This window comes from Moschus berezovskii, chromosome X (assembly GCF_049115385.1).
Source record: "Moschus berezovskii isolate FMDL1 chromosome X, NW_MosBer_1.0, whole genome shotgun sequence".
NCBI lineage: Eukaryota > Metazoa > Chordata > Mammalia > Artiodactyla > Moschidae > Moschus > Moschus berezovskii.
The window spans coordinates 130,487,444-130,507,777 of NC_142488.1; the positions used below are offsets into that span (position 1 = coordinate 130,487,444).

Genomic DNA, 20,334 nt, shown 5'->3' on the forward strand with positions numbered 1-20,334 from the left:
CTACTTCTATTTGATTCTTATCTGTATTTTCTAATCTTCATTAAAAACTTCCAGCTTCTAACTCTCTCTGTTCATTGACTCTTCTCCCAAGTACTTTGAATATCTTTGTAATCATCGCCTTGAACACTTTATCAGGTAGATTTCTTTTATTTGTTTCTTTGTTTTTAGTTCTGCTATCTTCAATGCTGTGTGCAGGCTTTCTCTAGTTGCAGTAAGCAGAGGCTATACTTCATTGCGTTGCACGGGTTTCTCTCATTGCGGTGGCTTCTCTTGTTGCAGAGCACGGGCTGTAGGGCACGGGCTTCAGTAGTTGCAGCAGTTGTGCTCAGTAGTTGTGGCTCCCAATTCCAGAGCACAGGCTCAGTAGTTGTGGCGCATGGGCTGAGTTGCACCATGGCATGTGGGATCTTCCCGGTCAGGGATCAAACTCGTGTCTCCTGAATTGGCAGGTGGATTCTTTACCCCTGAGTCACCAGAGATGTTGCATGGTTTCTTCTTTACATCTTTAGTTGTAGAAGAGCTTTTTTGCTAATCTTCAGGTCTTTTTCATCAATAGTTGCTCTGTGAGTTGTAATTTTGGTATTCCTGTAGTAAGAGGTGAGCTCAGGACCTTCCTACTCTGCCGTCTTAGTCACTCCCCCTATCTTGGTCTCCTTTTTTCATAATGATGTTTTGTAGTTTTCAGTGTGCAGGTGTTGAACTTCTTTTTTTATGTGTATTCCTAACTATTTTATTCCTTTTGATTTTGTTGTCATTGGAGTTGTTAATTTATTTTTGGACTGTTTATTGCAAATTTCATTTATTAGTTTAAGTAGTTTATTTTTTTTGTGGATTATTTAACATTGTGTCATCTGCTAATAGATATAGTTTACCTATTCTTTTCCACCTTTTATGCCTTTTGTGTCTTTTTCTTGCCTAATTGCCTCATCTAGAATTCCAGTACAATGTTGAATAGACTGATGAAAGCAGACCACCTTATCTTGTTTATGATCTTAGGGGGAAAATATTCAGTCCTTCACCATTAGCTATGATGTTTATTGCGCGTATTTTCCCTTCATTTAAAATTTTATCTTGAGTAAAGTATGAGAAATTCTCTTTTTCTCTACTTTACATATGCAGGTACAGACAACTAAGTGTGGGAAACACTTTCAACTGCGTGACTGCTTGCACTTTCGTGATAAGATTGCAAGCAGTGCAGTGAAGGACAAAGCACAAGACTCTGGAGATGCTAGTCAACCATGCGATGCTTTCTCTAGACCAGTGGTCCCCAATCTTTTCATCACCAGGGACTGGTTTTGGGAAAGACAGTTTTTCCACAGATGGGGTGAGGGGGAATGGTTTTGGAATGATTCAAGCTCATTACATTTATTGTGTACTTTATTTCTCTTATTATTACATCAGCTCCACCTCAGAGAATCAGGCATTAGATCCTGGATGTTGGGGACCCCTGGTCTATATCACTCACTTATGTATAGAATGAGGCCAGAAAGTAGGTTTTCTGAACTCTGTAAGGCAATAAAAGTTTGTTTTTCCCTTAACTTTGGCATTAAGGAGTGTTGCAATTTTTGTGACCATGTCACAAAGGAAAAAATTTCCAAATTTGAGAAAGATGGGGAGGAAAATAATTGTCTTACATGCTTTCTTAATCTCTGTACAGTCTTCCAAAATGGCTTTTTTTGGGAAAAATCACCACCTTCTTTTGAAAGTGCTAACACTGACCTTTCCTGGTGGTTCTGATGGTAAAGAATCTGCTTGCAATGCAGGAGACCCAGGTTTGATCCCTGGGTTGGCATGATACCCTGAAGGGCAGGCAACCCATTCTTGCCTGGAGAATTCCATGGACAGAGGAACCTGGCAGGCTACAGTCCATGGGATCACAGAGTCGGATACTAATGAACCAACTTAGCACACAAGGCTGACCTTCACAAAGATAGCAGACCTTTAGCTGGTGAACCTGTACCAGCTATCCCAATCCAGGAGAAATTTATTTAAAAAAATTAAAGTGCTAAGTCATACACTTTTCAATACATCATACTGAACATTTAGTGAAACAAACAGCTCCCAGGAAAAAAAAGAAAAACTTTCGTTTTCTTGAAAGGGCTTGTACCATCCCTTTCATGTTGCTTCTCAAGCCTGATGTCCTAGCAGATTAGCTATGAGCTTGTAGGTCAAAGAGCCCCTGGTGTCTCCCTCTGGTCTTATTTTCTTGTACTTCTAAAACCTATCTTCCTTCATCTGATTTTTCCTTAAATTTCCTATAAAATTGTCATTCTCTTTGTGTAAGAAGGTGAATACGTGTTTCATCATTCTGCAGCTTTCCCCGTTATAAAAAGAGTTCAAGGCCAGCCGTCATTCAACTCAGGACAATTATTGTTGTGAGAAAATGCAAGGACAAGACTTTCCAGAACCTCCAAATTTCTAAGAGAAGTGAGAATAACTATTTTTATTTATAATTGTTGACACATTTTAATTTTCCAATCTGCTGGAGACCATGTTTAATCTCTAGTCTGGGTCCAAGTAGAAAAGACTCAGTTGTCTTTTAAAATGATTTGAAAATAAGTTAAAAGTTCTGTATTTATTCATGTACTTTTTATTTCAGGTATTCTTTATTCCTTTGTGTATATCCAGATTTCCATCTGGTAACATTTTCTTTCTGCCTAAAAGACTTCTATTAACATTTCCTGTATTGCCATTCTGTAGGTAATGAATTCCCTCAGCTTTTGTATGTATGAAAAAAATCTTAAAACATTTTTTTTGAAAAATGTCTGCCATATAGAGAAGTAAGATAGTTCACTGAACAGCCATATACCATCATCTGGATTTAATGATTAAAATAATTTTGCTATATTAATATATTTTTGAAATATTTTAACATAAGTTATAGACATCATATTTCACCCCATAATTTTTACACTCATCACTAACAAAAAGGACACTTTCCTACATAACCACAATACCATTATTATATCTAACATAATTTACAGTAATTTTCTAGTATTCTTTAATATCCAATCTTCATGTAAATTTCCCTGGTTGTGTTAATACCAAAAATGTCTTTATAACTGATTTATTCAAGCCAAATTCCAATCGAGTACCATTTGGTGAATGTTGCTCTTAAATCTCTTCTATTCTAGGACAGGTATGCTGTCTCTCCACCTTCCCCCACCCCGCAAAATGTGATATATATATATACACCAAATATATATTTGGTCTTTTCACCATTTCTGGCACAGAGCTCCTAAAATCCTTGGAATTTCCCAAGAGAATATAAAGATGTCTTTTCTTATGTTAATAAGATAACTTTTGGAGAACACCTAAGCATGGGGGCTAGTTGTCAGTGGAACCAACCAAATGATTAGAAAGGAGAGCGACTGAATGTTGGCTCAATCACCAGTGGTTAGTGATTTAATCAACCATTTAATCAACCATGCCTATGTAATGAAGCCTCCACAGAGGTTGACGATGCTGAAGCTGAAGCTCCAGTACTTTGGCCACCTGATGCAAAGAGACAACTCATTGAAAAAGACACTGATGCTGGGAAAGATTGAGGGCAGGAGGAGAAGGGGGCAACAGAGGATGAGATAGTTAGATGGAATCACAAACTCAATGGACATGAGTTTGAGCAAACTCTGGGAGATAGTGAAGGACAGGGAAGCCTGCTATGCTGCAATCCATGGGGTCATAAAGAATCTGGCATGACTGAGTGACTGAACAACGACTAGATGGGGGAGATAGGGTTTGAATCCAGCTCTGTGTAAGCCAAAGGCCACGTGCTTAACTGCATTCCTAAAGTATTATTTGAATGAATCAGTGAATTTCTGGCCTGAGGCAAGTCACCTCTGTCCTAAATGATACTTTACTTTCAATTTGTGTGCTTTTAGAAAGGAGTGTGAAATTTGAGATACATGGCAACCCACTCCAGTCCAGTATTCTTGTCTGGGAAATCCCATGGACAGAGGAGCCTGGTGGGCTACAGTCCATGGGGTCAAAGGAGTAGGACACAACTTAGCGATCAAACCCCCACCACCACTATGGTGGCCATGAAAGGCACCTCTCAGATCTCTGACTTCAAGGAACCTGATTGAATGATGATCTCAGTTACTGAGCTCTAAATCCTGCACTGCATTTGCATGAGACCAATTTCTCCATAGACTCTGCCCAACCAGTGACTGAGTCCATCAAAAATACTAAAGGAGACCCACTCCTGGGAGTTATAGACTTTTGCTCAAGGACCCCCTGTTGGTATTGCTGCCGTTTTTTTTTTTTTTTTTTTTTTTTTTTAGAATTGCATTGCATTTCAGTGTAAGACTTCACAACCAACCTTCATTCTTTCCCTCCCTCCTCCAGAGTCAGACCTGTATTACTGTCTGACAGCTCTTGAGCCATAACACATAGTGTCTTTTCCTTCACAGGTATTTTCTCCATCTTTGTATCTTCTCCTTCTTGGAAGACCCAGACTAAGAAGTACCTATTTCTTGGACACTTCCCCAGGTAAATAATTTCTGATCTATAAGATGAAAAGACAAACCAGATTAATGGGAAATTCAGAGACTACCAGAAGGGAACTATCAAAGAAAATCAATGGAAAGTTTATTGTATGCTTCAAATAGCAATTTTTTTTTTTCAGATGATGGTGCGATTATAATTGGCTATGGGTACTAACTTAGTATGGACTTCCTAAGTAGCGCTAGTGGTAAAGAACTCACCTGTCAATGCAGGAGACATAAGATGTGGGTCCGATCCCTGGGTCCGGAAGATCCCCTGGAGGAGGGCATGGAAACCCACTCCAGTATTCTTGTCTGTAGAGTCCCATGGACAGGGGAGCCTGGTGAGGCTACAGTCCATAGGGTCACAGAGTCAGACACGACTGAAGCAAATTAGCATGCACTTCGTATGCATATTAGCGACTCATGACAAATAGTTTCATTTAAAACACTTATTTGAAAATGGAAGAAATACAGTGCCTCTTGGTTAGCACAAGTTGGAAGAAATATGAAGGCTCTTCAATTCAGTTAAGTTCAGTCGCTCAGTTGTGTCCGACTCTTTGCGACCCCATGGACTGTATAGTCCGTGGAATTCTCCAGGCCACAATACTGGAGTGGGTAGCCTTTCCCTTCTCCAGGGGATCTTCCCAACCCAGGGATCGAACCCAGGTCTCCTGCACAAATGCCCACCCTACATATGTCATTAGGCTGTTAATCACGAATGTCACTGAGCTTTGTAAACAAGACGCATTAGAAAAATTGCAGTGAACATTGGAGTACATGTGTCTCTCTCAATTCTGGTTTCCTCGGTGTGTACGCCCAGGAGTGCGATTGATGGGTCATATGGCAGTTCTATTTCCAGTTTTTTGAGGAATCTCCAAACTGTTCTCCATAGTGGCTGTACTAGTTTTCATTCCCACCTTTTCTCCGCACCCTCTCCAGCATTTATTGCATGTAGACTTTTGGATAGTAGCCATTCTGACTGGTGTGAAATGGTATCTCACTGTGGTTTTGATTTGCATTTCTCTGATTATGAAGGATGTTGAGGATTTTTTCATGTGTTTGTTAGCCATCTTTATGTCTTATTCGGAGAAATGTCTGTTTAATTCTTTGGTCCATTTTTTGATTGGGTCATTTATTTTTCTGGAATTGAGCTGCAGGAACTGCTTGTATATTTTGGAGATTAATTCTTTGTCAGTTGCTTCATTTGCTATTATTTTCTCCCATTTGAAGGTTATCTTTTCACCTTGTTTATAGTTTCATTTCAGCACTGTTTATAATAGCCAGGACATGGAAGCAACCTAGATGTCCATCTGCAGACGAATGGAAGAGAAAGCTTTGGTACATATAGACAATGGAGTATTACTCAGCAATTAAAAAGAATGCATTTGAATCAGTTCTAATGAGGTGGATGAAACTAGAGCCTATTATACAGAGTGAAGTAAGCCAGAAAGAAAAACACCAATACAATATACTAACGCATATATATGAAATTTAGAAAGATGCAAATGATAAACCTGTATACAAGACAGCAAAAGAGACACAAATGTATAGAACAGTCTTGGGACTCTGTGGGAGAGGGTGAGGGTGGGATGGTTTGGGAGAATGGCATTGAAACATGTATATTATCATATGTGAAGTTCAGTTCAGTTCAGTCACTCAGTCGTGTCCAACTCTCTGCGACCCCATGAATCACAGCATGCCAGGCCTCCCTGTCCATCACCAACTCCTGGAGTTCACTCAAACTCATGTCTAGAGAGTCGGTGATGCCATCCAGCCATCTCATTCTCTGTCGTCCCTTTCTCCTCCCACCCCCAACCTTTCCCAGCATCAGAGTCTTTTCCAGTGAGTCAACTCATCGCATGAGGTGGCCAAAGTATTGCAGTTTCAGCTTTAGCATCAGTGCTTCCAATGAACACCCAGGACTGATCTCCTTTAGGATGGACTGGTTGGATCTCCTTGCAGTATAAGGGACTCTCAAGAGTCTTCTCCAACACCACAGTTCAAAAGCATAAATTCTTTGGTGATCAGCTTTCTTCATAGTCCAACTCTCACATCCATACATGACCACGGGGAAAACCATAGCCTTGACTAGACAGACCTTTGTTGGCAAAGTAATGTCTCTGCTTTTTAGTACACTATCTAGGTTGGTCATAACTTTCCTCCCAAGGAGTAAGCGTCTTTTAATTTCATGGCTGCAATCAGCATCTGCAGTGATTTTGGAGCCAAAAAATTAAAGTCTGACACTGTTTCCACTGTTTTTCCATCTATTTCCCATGAAGTGATGGGACCAGATACCATGATCTTTGTTTTCTGAATGTTGAGCTTCAAGCCAACCTTTTCACTCTCCTCTTTCACTTTCATCAAGAGGCTTTTGAGTTCCTCTTCACTTTCTGCCAGATATGTCATCTGCATATCTGAGGTTATTGATATTTCTCCCGGCAATCTTGATTCCAACTTATGCTTCTTCCAGCCCAGCGTTCCTCATGATGTACTCTGCATATAAGTTAAATAAGCAGGGTGACAATATACGACCTTGACGTACTCCTTTTCCTATTTGGAACCAGTCTGTTGTTCCGTGTCCAGTTCTAACAGTTGCTTCCTGACCTGCATACAGGTTTCTCAAGAGGCAGGTCAGGTGGTCTGGTATTCCCATCTCTTTCAGAATGTTCCACAGTTTATTGTGATCCACACAGTCAAAGGCTTTGGCATAGTCAATGAAGCAGAAATAGATGTTTTTCTGGAACTCTCTTGCTTTCTCCATGACCCACAAAATGTTGGCAATTTGATCTCTGGTGCCTCTGCCTTTTCTAAAACCTGCTTGAACATCTGGGAGTTCACGGTTCACATATTGCTGAAGCCTGGCTTGGAGAATTTTGAGCATGACTTTACTAGCGTGTGAAATGAGTGCAATTGTGCAGTAGTTTGAGCATTCTTTGGCATTGCCTTTCTTTGGGATTGGAATGAAGACTGACCTTTTCCAGTCCTGTGGCCACTGCTGAGTTTTCCAAATTTGCTGGCATATTGAGTGCAGCACTTTCAGAGCATCATCTTTCAGGATTTGAAATAGCTCAACTGGAATTCCATCACCTCCACTAGCTTTGTTCCTTGTGATGCTTTCTAAGGCTCACTTGACTTCACATTCCAAGATATCTGGCTCTAGGTCAGTGATCACGTTATTGTGACTATCTTGGTCGTGAATATCTTTTTTGTACAGTTCTTCTGTGTATTCTTGCCACCTCTTCTTAATATCTTCTGCTTCTGTTAGGTCCATACCATTTCTGTCCTTTATCGAGCCCATCTTTGCATGAAATATTCCCTTGGAATCTCTAAGTTTCTTGAAGAGATCTCTTGTTTTTCCTATTCTGTTGTTTTCCTCTATTTCTTTGCATTTCTCGCTGAGGAAGGCTTTCTTATTTCTCCTTGCTATTCTTTGGAACTCTGCATTCAGATGCTTATATCTTTCCTTTTCTCCTTTGCTTTTCGCTTCTCTTCTTTTCACAGCTATTTGTAAGCCCTCTTCAGACAGCCATTTTGCTTTTTTGCATTTCTTTTCCATGGGGATGTTCTTGGTCCCTGTCTCCTGTACAATGTCACGAACCTCCATCCAGAGTTCATCAGGCACTGTATCTATCAGATCTAGTCCCTTAAATCTATTTCTCACTTCCACTGTATAATCATAAGGGATTTGATTGAGGTCATATCTGAATGGTCTCGTGGTTTTCCCTACTTTCTTCAATTTAAGTCTGAATTTGACAATAAGGAGTTCATGATCTGAGCCACAGTCAGCTCCTGGTCTTGTTTTTGCTAACTGTATAGAGCTTCTCCATCTTTGGCTGCAAAGAATGTAATCAATCTGATTTCGGTGTTGACCATCTGGTGATGTCCACGTGTAGAGTCTTCCCTTGTGTTGTTGGAAGAAGGTGTTTGCTATGGCTAGTGCATTCTCTTGACAATACACTATTAGCCTTTGCCCTGCTTCATTCTGTGCTCCAAGGCCAAATTTGCCTGTTACTCCAGGTATTTCTTGACTTCCTACTTTTGCATTCCAGTCCCCTATAATGAAAAGAACATCTTTTTTGGGTGTTAGTTCTGAAAGGTCTTGTAGGTCTTCATAGAACCGTTCAACTTCGGCTTCTTCAGCGTTACTGTTTGGGGCATAGGCCTGGATTGTTGTAATATTGAATGGTTTGCCTTGGAAACGAACAGAAATCATTCTGTCGTTTTTAAGATTGCATCCAAGTACTGCATTTCGGACTCTTTTGTTGACCATGATGGCTACTCCATTTCTTCTAAAGGATTCCTGCCCACAGTAGTAAATACAATGGTTATCTGTGTTAAATTCACCCATTCCAGTCCATTTTAGTTCACTGATTCCTAGAATGTCGGCATTCACTCTTGCCATCTCCTGTTTGACCACTTCCAATTTGCCTTGATTCATGGACCTAACATTCCATGTTCCTATGCAATATTGCTCTTTACAGCACCGGACCTTGCTTCTATCACCAGTCACATCCACAACTGGGTATTGGTTTTGCTTTTGCTCCATCCCTTCATTCCTTCTAGAGTTATTTCTCCACTGATCTCCAGTAGCATACTGGGCACCTACCGACCTGGGGAATTCCTCATTCAGTATCCTATCATTTTCCCCTTTGATACTGTTCATGGGGTTCTCAAGGCAAGTGTACTGAAGTGGTTTGCCATTCCCTTCTCCAGTGGACCACGTTCGGCTGTGGTCCATGTGTTCAGATCGACTAGTTTCCTGTGATTACAATTTCAGTGTGTCTGCCCTCTGATGCCCCCTCGCAATACATACCATCTTATTTGGGTTTTTCTTACCTTGGGCTTGGGATATCTCTTCACAGCTGCTCCACAAAAACGCAGCCACTGCACCTTACCTTGGACGAGGGGTATCTCTCAAGGCTGCCCCTCCTGACCTTGAACGTAGAGTAGCTCCTTTTGCCCCTCCTGCTCCCATGCAGCCACCGCCTATTGGACGTGGGGTAGCTCCTCTGGGCCGCCTGCCCTGGCCTAAGGCGTGGGGTAGCTCCTCTCGGCCGTGCCTCTTTGCGTGGTCAGTTGTGCTGGGGCCGGTGTCTCTCGCGTCTTAAAAGTAGTCTTCTTCCAGCTACTAAGAGCCAGTGGCCTGGGGTGGCGCCCAGCTCCGGCGCAACCGACCACGTGCAGAATCGTGGCTGAGATGAGCTACCCCACGCCCAGGGTTAGGGCGGTGGCCGAGAGGAGCTGTACCACGTTCAGGAGGCGGTGGCTGTTTGGGCACCGGAGGGCCGAGAGGAGCTGATCTACATTCAAAGCAGGAGGCGCGGCCTTGAGGAGATACCCCTCGTCCAAGGTAAGGTACAGCGGCTGCTCCTTGCTGGAGCAGCTGGGAAGAGATACTCCACGACCAAGTGGAATATAAGAATCCAGTGTTCTGGGGAGGAAGGAACAAGATGGCGGAGGGATAAGATGGCAAGACCACTTTCTCCCCCACAAATTCATCAAAAGAACATTTGAACGCGGAGTAAAGTCCACAAAACAACTTCTGAATACTGGCAGAGGACATCAGGCTCCCAGAAAAGCAGCCCATTGTCTTCTAAAGGAGAGAGACGAAATCCAGCTCCACCCACCAGAACACCGACACATGCTTCCATAACCAGGGAACCCGGACAAGTCACCCGTCCAACCCCACACACAGCGAAGAAACTACATAATAAAGAGAACTCCACAAACTGCCAGAAGACAGAAAGGCCACCCCAAGCAAAGCAATATAAGCAAGATGAAGAGGCAGAGAAATACCCAGCAAGTAAAGGAACAAGACAATTGCCCACCAACACAAACAAAAGAAGAAGATATAGGGAATTTACCTGATAAAGAATTTCAAATTTTGATGATGAAAATGATTCAAAATCTTGAAAGCAAAATGGAGTTACAGATAAATAACCTGGAGAAAAGGATTGAGAAGATGGAAGAAAGATTTAATAAGGACTTAGAAGAAATAAAAAAGAGTCAATATACAATGAATAATGCAATAGATGAGATCAGAAACACTCTGGAGGGAACAAACAGTAGAATAACAGAGGCAGAAGACAGGATAAGCGAACTAGAAGATAGAATTGTAGAAATAAATGAAACAGAGAGGAAAAAAGAAAAATGAATTAAAAGAAATGAGGACAATATTAGAGACCTCTGGGACAATGTTAAACGCTCCAACATTCGAATCATAGGAGTCCCAGAAGAAGAAGACAAAAAGAAAGACCATGAGAGAATACTTGAGGAGATAATAGTTGAAAACTTCCCTAAAATGGGGAAAGAAATAATCACCCAAGTCCAAGAAACCCAGAGAGTCCCCAACAGGATAAACCCAAGGCGAAATACTCCAAGACACATATTAATCAAATTAACAAAGATCAAACACAAAGAACAAATATTAAAAGCAGCAAGGGAAAAGCAGCAAATAACACACAAGGGGATTCCCATAAGGATAACAGCTGATCTTTCAACAGAAACTCTTCAGGCCAGAAGGGAGTGGCAAGACATACTTAAAGTGATGAAAGAAAATACCCTACAGCCCAGATTACTATACCCAGCAAGTATCTCATTCAAATATGAAGGAGAAATCAAAAGCTTTACAGACAAGCAGAAGCTGAGGGAATTCAGCATCACCAAACCAGCTCTCCAACAAATGCTAAAGGATCTTCTATAGACAGGATACACAGAAAGAGTGTATAAACTTGAACCCAAAGCAATAAAGAAAATGGCTACGGGATCGTACTTATCAATAATTACCTTAAACGTAAATGGGTTGAAATTTTCAAAAAGGCTAGGAAACAATTCTCATAGCCATCAATAGTTCTGTGTTGAGTTCATGAATAGTTTTTAAAGTTTGGGACAAACTGTAGTATTTGCTATTTGAAGTACTATTTGTAATTGGCATATTACGATGTAACATTGGTCTTCATTTCCATCTTAAAACACCTAAAAATGCCTAACAGGTTTTTAGATTTGTGAATTTTAGTTGAAATGTATTTTACGATGTTACTAAACCTGCAGAAATATTGAAATATTTCAGAGAACTTATTCACTGTACATTTATTTTATTTATAAAAGTTATGAACTGTAGAAAGTTTTACTTGTTGGGTCAAATGCTTGTTGCATTTGAAGTGCTAGTTACAAGAAAATCAAATACCTTCAATGTATAAATGCTATTAAGTTTTTAAAGGACTCTGGAGTATAAGTAAGTTTGTTTAAAGAAATTTAGTCTGTTCAACTTGAAAAAAATAAATAAATAAAATTGGAAAAAAAAAAAAGAGAAAAAAAGAGATATCCATATCCCCCGTATACATTGCAGCATTATCTACAATAGCTTACACACTGAAACAACCTAAGTGTGCACTGATGGATAAATTGATAATAATATTGTAGTGTGTGTGTATTTACACAATAAAATATTCAGCCAAAAAAAAAAAAAAAGAGCCAGTGGCCTTTTGGCTAAGATCAAGTGTAGTATCTGTTCTTATAAGTTTAATATCATATGTGAAATGAATCGTCAATTCAGGGTCGATGCATGTTAGAGGATGCTCGGACCTGGTGTGCAGGGATGACCCAGAGGGAGCATAAGGGGAGGAAGGAGGTGGGAGGGGGGTTCAGGAAGTGGAACTCATGTACACCCGGGGCAGATTCATGACAATGGATGACAAAACCAACCAATATAATATTGTAAAATAATTAACCTCTAATAAAAATAAAATAAAATAAAATAAAAGTTGAAAGTACTCAGATTTAGGGAGAAATTGGTTCCTACCTTTTTTATTAAGTGGGCAGTTCAGCTTGTTTTTCTTTCTTAAAAAATTTTTTTTTCTTCTCTAAGAGCTTAACTTTGTTTAGTCTTCTTGCCTTCACTCACTTTGTCAAGAATAGTTGACTCTCTGGTCAGAATTGCCAAACTGGTTTCATGTACTAAACCTGCTATTATGTACTAAACTGTGCTGTTATAAATCCTGTTATTACAGAAATGAAAGTGCTGCCCTCTGCATAGACAAGCTGGACCCCCACTTGCTTGTCTACTATAGGCAATTGGATTCACTAGCCCTTGGCCTGGTCTGCCAAATTGATTTATTATTTAGATTGGAGGTTCATTTTCTGAGAGATTTTAGAAGCAGAAAGACCAAGTAAGATCAATATCAGCTTGAATTTTGCCAGATTTTAAAATTGACTTTCTCCTCAGGATTTGAGAAAATGAAATAAAATTCCCTCAGTAATTTTGTAATCATAAAAGAACCATATTCATATGATGTCTTAGGTTTTGCTTTCAAATAGAAAAATAAGATACGGGGAGGCTATATGAGGCTATATAAAATAAGCACATCAGAGATGATAATCATTGAGTCATGGAGATTCATTATACTATTCTGTCTACTTTTGTGTGTGTTTGAAAACTGACATAATTAAAAATGAGAACACAGCTAATTGAAGCAAAGAGAGGGACTTCTCTGGTGATCCAGTGGCTGGGACTCGGAGTTCCCAGTGTTGGGGCCCGGGGTCGATCCCTGGTTGGAGAACTGAGTCCCACACGGAGAACTAAGACCCAGAGCAGCCAAATAAATTTTTAAAAAATGAAAATGAAGAGACTGTATTCATGGTTTGTTGCAGTTTGTTTTCATAGGCATTTTCATGGTCTAAGAATTTTGATAGGTTAATTGGGAAATCTATAAAATCATGCAGAATTTTGAAATTTTTCAACCATTTCAGATTTGCTTTTATTTTATACAAAAACCTGGTGAGTGATATGATTACTTTTCGGTGTTGTTATGAATTAAAGGAAATTTTATGGTCAAGTGACTTGCCCAAGGTCACATAACCACCTAGCACTAGAAGATGGAATAGAAAACCAGGCTCTCTTGATTTCTATGCTGGGTCTAAATTTATACAAATGTCAGAGGGATGAAATAGTTCCCAATTAAGCTTGTATATTGTCACCTTGCTTATTTAACTTATATGCAGAGTACATCATGAGGAACGCTGGGCTGGAAGAAGCACAAGCTGGAATCAAGATTGCTGGGAGAAATATCAATAACCTCAGATATGCAGATGACACTACTCTTATGGCAGAAAGTGAAGAGGAACTCAAAAGCCTCTTGATGAAAGTGAAAGAGGAGAGTGAAAAGGTTGGCTTGAAGCTCAACATTCAGAAGACAAAGATCATGGCATCTGGTCCCATCACTTCATGGGAAATCGATGGAAAAACAGTGGAAACAGTGTCAGACTTTATTTTTTTGGGCTCCAAAATCACTGCGGATGCTGATTGCAGCCATGAAATTGAAAGACGCTTACTCCTTGGAAGGAAAGTTATGACCAACCTAGATAGTATATTAAAAAGCAGAGATATTAATTTGCCAACAAAGGTCCGTCTAGTCAAGGCTATGGTTTTTCCCGTGGTCATGTATGGATGTGAGAGTTGGACTGTGAAGAAAGCTGATCGCCGAAGAATTGATGCTTTTGAACTGTGGTGTTGGAGAAGACTCTTGCGAGTCCCTTGTACTTCAAGGAGATCCAACCAGTCCATTCTAAAGGAGATCAATCCTGGGTGTTCATTGGAAGGACTGATGCTAAAGCTGAAACTGCAATACTTTGGCCACCTCATGCGACGAGTTGACTCACTGGAAAAGACTCTGATGCTGGGAAAGGTTGGGGGCAGGAGGAGAAGGGGACGACAGAGAATGAGATGGCTGGGTGGCATCACCGACTCTGTGGACATGAGTTTGAGTGAACTCCGGGAGTTGGTAATGGACAGGGAGGCCTGGCGTACTGTGACTCATGGGGTCGCGGAGAGTCGGATGCTACTGAGCGACTGAACTGAACTGAACTGAACTGAAGCCTCCTATAATTGCTGGGATATACAGTTAATTTGATGCCAGCATATTCTTAATACAGAATTTCAGACGAGGGGTGAGATGAGAATTTCAGAACTCATGAGGGGTGCGAGGATGAGATGCTGCCATTTATCAAGCCAGATGCACTTTTAGGTGTTTTATATTCATTTACATTTTTCCAAATCCTTAGTTTTGAGTCCTGCTTCCTCCAATTCATCAGCTCAGCTGATCCTGGAGCAACTGACATGACACCTCTAGACCTCAGTTTCTTCATCTGTGAAAAAGGGGTGATGATATCTACCTAACTGGAGTTTGAAGAGAGTTAATAAGATAATGTATAATAAATGCTTAATTCAGTGCCTCAGTTCAGCTCAGCTCAGTTCAGTCGCTCAGACGTTTCCCACTCTCTGCGACCCCATGAGTCACAGCACGCCAGGCCTCCCTGTCCATCACCAACTCCCGGAGTTCACTCAAACTCATGTCCATCGAGTCGGTGATGCCATCCACCATCTCATTCTCTGTCGCCCCCTTCTCCTCCTGCCCCCAATCCCTCCCAGCATCAGAGTCTTTTCCAGTGAGTCAACTCGTCGCATGAGGTGGCCAAAGTATTGGAGTTTCAACTTTAGCATCAGTTCTTCCAATGAACACCCAGGACTGATATCCTTTAGGATGGACTGGTTGGATCTCCTTATAGTCCAAGGGACTCTCGAGTCTTCTCCAATAAAGCATCAATTCTTCGGCGATCAGCTTTCTTCACAGTCCAACTCTCATATCCATACATGACCACTGGAAAAACCGTAGCCTTGACTAGACGGACCTTGGTTGGCAAAGTAATGTCTCTGCTTTTTAATATACTATCTAGGTTGGTCATAAATTTCCTTCCAAGTAGTAAGCGTCTTTTAATTTCATGGCTACAATCACCATCTGCAGTGATTTTGGAGCCCAGAAAAAAAAAAGTCTGACACTGTTTCCACTGTTCCCCATCTATTTCCCATGAAGAGATGGGACCAGATGCCATGATCTTCATTTTCTGAATGTTGAGCTTTAAGCCAACATTTTCACTCTCCTCTTTCACTTTCATCAAGAGGCTTTTTAGTTCCTGTTCACTTTCTGCCATAAGGGCGGTGTCATCTGCATATCTGAGGTTATTGATATTTCTCCCGGCAATCTTGATTCCAACTTGTGCTTCTTCTAGCCCAGCGTTCCTCATGATGTACTCTGCATGCAAGTTAAATAAGCAGGGTGGCAATATTCAGCCTTGATGTTCTCCTTTTCCTATTTGGAACCATTCTGTTGTTCCATGTCGAGTTCTTACTGTTGCTTTCTGACCTACATATAGGTTTCTCAAGAGGCAGGTCAGGTGGTCTGGTATTCCCATCTCTTTCAGAATGTTCCACAGTTTATTGTGATCCACACAGTCAAAGTCTTTGGCATAGTCAATAAAGCAGAAACAGATGTTTTTCTGGAACTCTCTTGCTTTTTCGATGATCCAGTGGATGTTGGCATTTTGATCTCTGGTTCCTCTGCCTTTTCTAAAACCAGCTTGAACATCTGTAATTTCACAGTTCATGTATTGCTGAAGCCTGGCTAGGAGAATTTTGAGCATTACTTTACTAGCGTGTGCTGCTGCTGCTGTTGCTAAGTCACTTCAGTCGTGTCCGACTCTGTGTGATCCCATAGACGGAAGCCCACCAGGCTCCCCCGTCCCTGGGATTCTCCAGGCATGAACACTGGAGTGGGTTGCCATTTCCTTCTCCAATGTGTGAAAGTGAAAAGTGAAAGTGAAGTCGCTCAGTCATGTCCGACCCTTAGCGACCCCACGGACTGCAGCCTACCAGGCTCCTCCATCCATGGGATTTTCTAGGGAAGAGTACTGGAGTGGCTTGCCATTGCCTTCTCCGACTAGCATGTGAGATGAGTTCAATTGTGCGGTAGTTTGAGCATTCTTTGACATTGCCTTTTTTGGGATTGGAATGAAAACTGACATTTTCCAGTCCTGTGGCCACTGCTGAGTTTTCCAAATTTGCTGGCTTATTGAGTGCAGCACTTTCGCAGCCTCATCTTTTGGGATTTGAAATAGCTCAAGTAGAATTCCATGACCTCCACTAGCGTTGTTCATAGTAATGCTCTCTAAGGCCCACTTGACTTCACATTCCAAGATGTCTGGCTCCAGGTGAGTGATCACACCATCATGATTATCTTGGTCATGAAGATCGTTTTTGTACAGTTCTGTGTATTCTTGCCAGCTCTTCTTAATATTTTCTGCTTCTGTTAGTTCCATACCATTCCTGTCCTTTATCGAGCCCATCTTTGCATGAAATATTCCCTTGGTATCTCTAATTTTCTTGAAGTGATCTCTAGTCTTTCCTATTCTGTTGTTTTCCTCTATTTCTTTGCACTGATCACTGAGGAAGGCTTTCTTATCTCTCCTTGCTATTCTTTGGAACTCTGCATTCAGATGCTTATATCTTTCCTTTTCTCCTTTGTTTTTCGCTTCTCTTCTTTTCACAGCTATTTGTAAGACCTCCTCAGATAGTCATTTTGCTTTTTTGCATTTCGTTTCCATGGGGATGGTCTTGATCCCTGTCTCCTTTACAATGTCATGAACCTCCATCCATAGTTCATCAGGCACTCTATCAGATCTAGTCCCTTAAATCTATTTCTCACTTCCACTGTATAATCATAAGGGATTTGATTTAGGTCATACCTGAATATTCTAGTGGTTTCCCTACTTTCTTCAATTTCAGTCTGAATTTGGCAATAAGGAGTTCATGATCTGAGCCACAGTTAGCTCCTGGTCTTGTTTTTGCTAACTGTATAGATCTTCTCCATCTTTGACTGCAAAGAATATCATCAATCTTATTTTGGTGTTGACCACCTGGTGATGTCCATGAAGTCTCTTGGTTAGCACCAATTCTGGACATATTAAAATTAAGGAAAGGTCATAACTTTCTAAGTAATGATGTAAGAAGTCATTTTTCATGTTTGAAAGTATTCCGCAAATAAAGAGATTATTTTCTCTAATCTGGCTTAAAGAAAGTAACTGTGTTTTAGACTTTACGACTGGATTCTATACATTATTATAACTTTTAGGCAGCTGTAAGGTTTGGTAGGATGAAGACGGGGAAGGGAAGGAAGATGTAAATGTCTGATGAGGCACTTGAATAGGACCCAGAAACCAAATATTCTATTTACATGAAGTGGTAACATTCAGATTTTCAAAGCTTATTGCAGATCAGCTTAAATTTCTCTATTGTTGTTTAGTTGCTCAGTTGTGTCTTTTTGCGACCCCATGGACTGCAGCATGCTGGGCTTTCCTGTCTATCACTGTCTTCCAGAACTTGCTCAAACTAATTTCCATTGAGTCGGTGATGCCATCCAACTATCTCATTATCTGTCGTCCCATTCTCCTCCTGCCTTTAATTTTTCCCAGCATCAGGGTCTTTTCCAGTTAGTTGGCTCTTCACATCAGGTAACCAAAGTATTGGAACTTCAGCTTCAGCATTAGTCCTTCCAATGAATAGTCAGGGTTGATTTCCTATGGATTGACTGGTTTGGTCTCCTTGTAGTCCAAGGGACTCTTGAGAGTCTTCCAACACCACAGCTCAAAATCAATTCTTTGGTGCTCAGCCTTCTTTAGGAAATGGCAACCCACTCCAGTGTTCTTGCCTGGAGAATCCCAGGGACAGGGGAGCCCAGTGGGCTGCCGTCTATGGGGTCGCACAGAGTCGGACATGACTGAAGTGACTTAGCAGCAGTAGCAGCAGCAGCCTTCTTTATGGTCCAACTCTCACATCCATACATCACTACTGGAAAAAACATAGCTTTGACTAGATGGATATTTGTCATCAAAGTAATGTCTCTGCTTTTTAATACACTGTCTAAGTTGGTCATAACTTTTCTTCCAACGAGCAAGTGTGTTTTAATTTCATGGCTGCAGTCACCATCTGCAGTGATTTTGGAGCCCAAGAAAATAAAATCTGTTACTGTTTCCATTATTTTCCCATCTATTTTCCATGAAGGGATGGGACCAGTTGCCATGATCTTAGTTTTTTGAATGTTGAGTTTTAAGCCAGCTTTTTCACTCTCCTTTTGCACTTTCATCAAGAGGCTCTTCCAGTTCCTCTTCACTTTCTGCCATAAGGGTGGTGGGTGTCATCCACTTATCTGAGGTTATTGATATTTCTGTCAGAAATCTTGATTCCAGCTTGTGCTTCACCCAGCCTGGCATTTCACTTGATGTACTCTGCAAAGAAGTTAAATAAGCGGGGTGACGATATACAGCCTTGATGTACTCCTTTCCCAATTTTGAACCAGTCTGTTGTTCATGTCCAGTTCTAACTGTTGCTTCTTGACCTGCATGCAGATTTCTCAGGAGGCAGACAAGGTGGTCTGGTAGTCTCATCTCTTGAAGAATTTTCCACAGCTTGTTGTGATCCACACAGTCAAAGGCTTTATCATAGTCAGTGAGTAGAAGTATATGTTTTCTGGAATTCTCTTGCTTTTTCAATGATCCAGTGGATGCTGGCAATTTGATCTCTGGTTCCTCTACCTTTTCTAAATTTCTCAATAGCTACAATAGATACACTTAACAAAGATACACTTACTCTCATATTTAAATTTTCAGAAATTCATAGAAAGTGAAATTATGAAATATTCATTGAGTACCCTACTGTGTACATAGCAGTTTGTAAGGTGGTAGGGATATTTCAGAGAACATGAAAGACACAGAAAGATATTTTCATGACATTCTCTACTTGTCCACAGCCCAGCTGTGCTATTTCTGTACTTAAAAAAATGGAAGTTCACAGTAGAAATGTTCAATTAACTGTTAAACGCCTTTGTCAATTAAGAGATCATTTCCAGATCTGATGGATGAGTTCAAAATATCCAATTCATTTCAATCATCAGGCGGAAGAACAGTGCTACTCTCAAGAAGAGAGGAGATAAACATGTAAATGAACTCACAAATCTTTCAGAAGTTCTCTGTCTGGAGTGATTGAATTAATTAATGTGCAAAATTTTCCATGTGTTAAATGACGAGCTGAATTACACTGAACAGTGCGACGTTCAATGATAATCTAATTATATTGTATTTTGTAACATATTTAATAAGAACTAGATCATAAGTGTGAGACACTGGGGACACAGCTAGAACAAGAAAAACTCTGTTGAAAGCTCCAAGGACTAAGACCCGTAAGTAAGTGTAGTAGTGTAAGGTTTTCATGTAAGGTAGTGTAAGGCTTTCATGTATCACAATTGCTCACCCAGTCACCTTTTCTCCATGATGCTTGATTTTCTTTCTTATTCTGTCCCAATCCACTGGGAGATTATAATCTTAGAAACCAGGTCAAAAGTCACCAGAAAGCTTTTCCTGACATTTTGCCTTTGTGGTGACCACAAGGACCACACCTGAAGAAGGAATTCATAGGGCCTGGACTCCATCTTAGGCCTCTTCATGCTGGTCGTGCTTGGCCACCTTTCCAATGGACTCTGAACTCTGTGTTTAGTGCCTATGAAAATGACAACAGATGGATAAGACCCCCTCCAGACAGGGGAACCTTGAAGATCGTATCTAGGTTACTCATTGCCTACGAGAAAACATACACTAATTACCCCTTCCTCCAGACAGGCCATAAATTTTCTGTATCTATCGGAGTGTAACCTCGGGTTTATTGATTATTGGCTAATTGTTTGACTGTTTGAGCACATGAGCACATAGCACGTCAATGATGGGGTTATTGGGATTGTATTTTCCTTGGTTTATGTAAGTCTCAAGGAAATTGGGGTGGTGGGTTTGGACACGTACACATGGGGTATAAAAGATTTTCACAAATGCTGGTCGGGGTCCTTGGCTAAGAGGAGACTCTGCCTTGGGTCTGCCAGTGTAATAAACTGCACTTCACTATCTGCATTGTCCTTCTGAGTGAATTTGTTTCCCGGAACGCGTGGCTACAACAATCCCAGCTATGTGATTG

General features: G+C 40.8%; 1 pseudogene; it reads left to right on the forward strand.

Annotated features, from left to right (window-relative positions):
• The first annotated feature begins 11,964 nt into the window (after positions 1 to 11,964).
• LOC129535360 (U2 spliceosomal RNA) lies at positions 11,965 to 12,040 on the forward strand (annotated as a pseudogene).
• The last annotated feature ends 8,294 nt before the right edge of the window (positions 12,041 to 20,334 follow it).